Source organism: Ambystoma mexicanum, chromosome 6p (assembly GCF_040938575.1).
Source record: "Ambystoma mexicanum isolate Mex_15411 chromosome 6p, UKY_AmexF1_1, whole genome shotgun sequence".
Classification (NCBI taxonomy): domain Eukaryota; kingdom Metazoa; phylum Chordata; class Amphibia; order Caudata; family Ambystomatidae; genus Ambystoma; species Ambystoma mexicanum.
This window is the reverse complement of record NC_090935.1, coordinates 899,653,031-899,659,351: the sequence shown is the minus strand read 5'-3', so window position 1 is coordinate 899,659,351 and position 6,321 is coordinate 899,653,031.

The window sequence follows — 6,321 nt, the reverse complement described above, 5'->3', positions numbered from 1 at the left end:
CCGGCATCTCTGGTTCCTCTCTGTGATACAGCTGCAGTGCCCCAGAACTCACTCTCATGGCACACAGGCACAGTTTCCCTCAGGAGTCCGCGATTCCCAGCTAGCCACACCAGCAGAATCAACAGGATAGCATGGTGGTTCACAGAGCTCCTCCACTATGCGGCCACCATGCTGGTCGCTCCACAGCACCCCCCATTAGCGTTAAATGCTCAGTGCAACAGTAAAGATGGAGTATTTAAGGATAGGTATAACACTTTCTTTACGAATGCATTTTCAGATACAGCCATCATAGAGCAAGGATGGTATCTCCAGAGTTGTGATCCATAGATGGCCACCTGCCAAGCCTTAGACTTGCATATATTTAAAACAGAAGGCACAGCCCATGTCATGCTCTCTATAGAACCTTGCGATTGCTGTGCAATATTTAATGAGTGTAATATTTGATATCTCCAGCTGGCAACTCCATTAGCAAGAGTCCATAAACCTAATAGTGAAATAATCATATGTGTTAACCTGTTCAATATCAACACCATCAATTCCTTAAAAAAGCTTCTGCTGTTTTTTTCCCCAGGCTTGTAGAAACATTGATTTCGTTTTAATATGATTTATTTCAAGGCCTTTATGTCGGCATTGGTTACAAAAATGTGAACATTGTTTTTTAGCCGAACGGGACAAGCAACAGTACGATTGGATTTTCAGCAAATAGTAATAGCTGTATTTTATCTTTGCCCAAGTTTGGAGCATCAGTGGGGGAGGACAAAAGAATACCAATCAAACCAACAAAAAAAGGTTGGAGGCTAACACACACCCTCGGTGTACACACTTTTATACTGGAAACCAGGATGTGACCTTTCCAGACAAACTCCATCTAAGCATAGGTTCATTATTGGTATAGAGAGGGTATATGTGTCTTCTTACAAGCTGGGAAGTGTGGGTAAAATGTGGCGGTATCACTGTATACCGCTGCATTACCGCACCTCTCAACTATGAGTTTGCCTAAAGTTGGTAGATTCATCTCCAGCTATGACATGGAGGTAAGTCTGCAATTGTTCTGCCAAATTTCTACAGATTTACTGCAGCAGTAATTCCACCAGAAAGCCCCCATAGAGTTCTATCGGTTCAAAAGAAATGGGGATTTACACTGCCACTTGTAATCCAGCGCTAATACTGCCGGACCAAATGGTGGTAACAGAAATATGGTTCAGTGTTATCTTTGTGGATTTACTGCCCAGTTACTACCAAACTTGCAATGAGCCCCAAATGTGTTAAATAATGAAGTTGGGATGTTGTGGTTCCTTTAGGTTTCCGATGAATTCACAAATGGAACCCCATTAAAAGCGGTTTTAAATAATTAAATAACACATATCAATTTAATGATCTTACAATTATATATTTCTGCAATAAAAGGAAGAATCTAAAACCTTGATTGATGGAACTTAAAGCTGGCTGAAATCCCACCTGCAAAGTACTTATGTTATTGCCCAGAATCCAACTCATCAGGTGGCCTAATCATACCCTTGCATGTATCTTCCCCACTGTGTCCAAGAGGGAGATTGGGCGATAATTATAAGGCACCTCTCATCCACTTTTTTTTTTTATAAATGTGGACTATTTTCACCTTGGTCCATCATTTTGGCAACAATGAAGAAGTTATAACTGTGTTAAATAGATACAAAAAAGCAGCACCCAGATAATGGGTTAAGTTTTGAAAATGTGGTAACCTGCCAGGTCCTGGAGCTTTATTACTCTTTTTGTGCATGATTACGCCACAGACAGCTTGTAGTGTAAACACTGGCGATCTTAATAGAGCAATATCTGCCTCCAAGAAGCATTGATCGGGCTGACCAAAATTACTGGCATCCTTATATAAATCATTAAAAGGATTGTACCACAGATTTTCAGGAATGTTACCATGAAGGAGAGCCTTGTTTTCCAAGGATCCTACTGACACCAACTTAAAAAACCTAACAATGTTCTTATCATGAATGGCTTCAAGGAGCAGTTTCCATTTCACATCAGTATGTTCCTTCTATGTCTTTTCAATGAGTTTTCTATTACTACATTTAGCTGAGACAATTTTAGCCCCTTCATGATTTTCCATGTCTTTCAGACATATTAGAAGATGTTCTTTAACTGATCTACAGTGTTCATTTTACCACAGGGGTGCTCTCTATAGACGTTTTTCTCACCATAGGACTATGTCTAGGCAAATAATGATATACACGATATTGAGGACTTCCTTATACACCCCGAGAATTTCTGTATTTGGAGATAAAGGGTTCAATAATAACTTATCTAAAATGGTTGGAATATCACTGTAGCGTTAGGGTAATATGAATTCACTATCTATATGCCCTCATATAATACAACATCGTGAATGACCACTAATTTAATCCAAATCCAAATGATTGTTTATATTGCATGAAAGAATATGTCCTAAAACAATGAAGATTTAATTGGTTTTAAATTTGCGGAATTTCCCATTTTACAAATCCATCTTGACCTAAGTTTTGAGAATCAGCAATTTTGTAAATTTGACAACATGAAGAAATGTTAATCTCATGAAGCATACAGCTATTTGGCTGTGATTATTGTGGAGGACACTTTAGATATGCCTCTGGCTGATTTGTACAAAGTCATTTATGCAAAACCAACATACATTTGATGATATATAAGTCGCCTGGCAAGGTCTGGTGTTTGCTTATGGGTGCTTTAAAGTTTTGATGTGGGCTGGCTCTATTTTTGGAAGAGTTTACAAATCATGATTGACATTTGGCTGGGTTATTTCTGCTAATTCAATGTATGTATATAAGAAACAAGGCAACTGGGAATGCTCAATGATCAAAACTAGAGATTAAGACTCACTAGCCAGAAGTTGTTTAGATAAACATGACTTCTGACTAAATTGCAAACTGAAACACAAGGCAGTGAAGCAGACAGAGACATAGTTCCCTGGGAGCAGATACCAGGACAGGCAGACCTAGATGGCACAGCTGAACCACAAGACTGGCCTGCTTACATAAGAAACAGAAAGCAACTATGTTCATGCATTCACCATGGCAGAGTAAATCTGCTTATGCGTCTAAATATCTTAGATTTGGCATTTTTCTTAAGTATAATTATTTACAGCTTCAATAATATAAGCCATCGTGGTGCCAACTTTGTTCAAAATACCTTTTCTTTTCCATGGTTAGACCATTAAGAAACACCATGATATATTTGTTGTCAAGTAGCCTTTCCTTTGTGCGGGTCAGATACTCAGTATTTATTATCCACGGTTTACAAACTTTTCAAATGTGATGGTCTGCAATAGGTTGGTACAACGACCATTGTCTACTGGCTTGCCATCCAGACAGCACTAGTATGAACAAAATTAAAATGTTTCTGTGCCTCATTTTTAGATGGCCATACACATTATTGATTGACTGTATGTTGCTTTACACTTCTAGAAGTGAATAGGAGAAGAGTTAGATGCTAGGACTGTTTTCACCTGCATTATTGCTAATACCGGATGTGCATATTGTTTGATTATACTATTTTAAAAGTTTATATAATATCTCTTCAAGAGAATAAATATACATACATGCTAAATAAAAGGAGTGAGCACATTCTTGGTGTGTTTCTATTTATGAGTATACAAAAACACTATATGGCAATGGTATTTTAGTAATCAAATTGTGTAGTGAAGATATTGACAACATTTCATGTTAATCATACACACAAAGGTGATAAAAATTGATTCCTAGATGCTAAAGGTGTAGACCCACAACAACATTGCTCTCCAATAGTAAATCTGTCAGGATAGTAAATTTGCAAAGGATATATCAGATATAGAAAGGCTTCAATCCCCCCATCTCTGAGTCACAGGTGGAAGAGGATCTTAGACTGCAGACCAAGACCCTGGCTTGGAGCATCATTAAGAATTTCCGTTCCTTTCAATCTTCCTTTCGCTTCCCTTCATCATTCTCCAAAAAAGAAAAAAGGAAAGAGAGAGCAAGAGAAGGACAAAAAGCAGGGCGATATGATGAGGGCAGGTGGTGTCTAAGGTGTATGGAAAGAAAGGGAGAACAAGCAAACAAAAATGCCACAAAAGGAATGAAGATGGAAGGAGGGGAGAGGCTGGTTGCCTAGGCCCCTTGAACTGTACATCTGTTTGGATCATGTTCCAATGTTCTACCACTCTAAACTATCACTTGTTGAAACATGAGTACATTAAAAGCACGTGTAGTGCAAAATGAGCCCTAATAATTAAAATCTGTATAGGCAAAAGGTTTACATGAGGCGGAATGGGGCAAGTTGATGGCGTTAATTGATTGCAATGGTGTGCTCTAAATAGCACTGTGACTTGTGCAGTTTATGTGATCTGTTCCCTGGAGTGGAATATGATTACAAAGCTGGCATTTGCATCGTGTTCCAGCAAACTCTGCATGTGATACCAAACGACACTGGCAATGTCACATATTTCCAACTGATATGCCCATTTATTGGTAAGCTAAGTTGAAGCCTAATGCAACCTAACCCAATGGTTTGGAAAAACAGTGAATGAGGGTCAACCTCAAGAAGTGTGGAAAAGATGTCCCAAAAAGAAATAAATCTTGTTGAGGGCATACAAGATGCTCCCAGTATTGCCAAGATGAAGCAACTCTCCCAGCATTGCCCCAAAGAAGCAACTCTGATCTTTTCTGGGCCCAGCTGAACCTTGTAGAACGTTTGTAAAGGATTTTCCGAAAATACAATTTTATTGAGGTAAACGAGGAATAAAGAGAGCAGTTTTGTGTGGAATTATGTATGTGAGCAAATGCTTTTAGTGATAAAGGGACACACAGCAGAAGTGCCAGTTTTACAAATGCTCAACACGCAGGATGAACCTTTATAAGAAAACAAGGTGAGAACCCAAGGTCTACGAGAGCCAAGTCACACATTTTTGTTCAAGATTGAAAACCATTTGCATGTTCGACTCTACATGCATCGAAGAGAAGATACTGTGGATAGTGAAGGAAGATTTTTGACAAAGTTTTGAATAGTGCTTAATGTGTGTGTGGGGGTGGGCTTGCCAGGGCCCAGCCCTGGCACTTATTTCTGAGCCCCTGGATGTTTTGCTGATTCCAACTTGATAATGTTGTGGTGTTTTGGCAAATGTATTCTTTTAACTGGCAGTCAGTCATAGTAATATAAAAACAACAGTGCACGGTTCGAAGTAGCTGGGAGCTATTTAGCTCCTATCTCTGCCCTAGGAGAGCCTGGTTACCTTGAAACTAACAGCTACCAGAAACTATTTTTGGCTCCTTAGTCCAAAGGGTGCCTTACAAACATGCATATATGACATTAACTTTGAGTGTTTAAAAGTGTTAATAAACAAGAAATAGTACACATCTAGGTTGCATTGAAACATAATGGATCATACATAATAGCCAAAATGTTACTGTGCATCTCATGCGGAAGTTAGATTTATGGTGCGCTGTGTACCCGCTCCTGGTCACCTAGACGTGACTCCTACTTACTGGATGATGTCAGACACCCATGAGCTGATTCTAGCTCCTGGCCATTTAACTTTAATTTATTTTGAGCCCTGCAGTGTGCACTGGCCAGGGTTTTGCATGGGCTAGTTCATTGTTATTCATGAACCTGATGACCCAGTTTGGCAGGGCTATTTATCCATTTTCACAAATAACAATGAGCTGGACGGTGACTAGGCTGGCCACTGAAGCTGGCCATGTCCGCACACTGCGCCACTCAGCCTGCATGACATTACTGCAAATTCTCTACTGTAATAACAATCCAGGTGCATTGTCAATAACTGGAGAGTCACCAGGCAGCAGCCCCAACACACAGACAAGGTCAGTGAAAAGGCCCTGGAATGAGTGACAACCTGTATAAGTCAATCTTGCTGCAGTGTTTGATAGGCAAGTTCATTAGTTAGGTAATGATTTTGCCTGCATTTGTCCATCAATTTACCATAGGAGGAAAGCATGCTTGCTCTTCATTTCTGTGGCTAGAAGGTTAACATATTCCATTTGCCACCGAAAGGATCAGGGCAAAATTTTAACAATGAGGTGTTTTAAAGAAACACTTAAACATTTTAGTTTATTTCAAGACAATAAGAACTAATAAGTTAATTGATATCTGTAAATAGCACAGTGGATCCATCACCCTCAATTAACCACTGAGAGTTACAGCTTTAACCACAAATATGCTGACACAGTATGGCGCAGCCATGGGTAGTGTCAGCAGTGGGCAGGGAGTTACCCACCACAATGTGTAACAGGTGTGCTAGAAAATATTTGGGCCCTGATACTTATTTTCTTACAAATTAAGCACTGG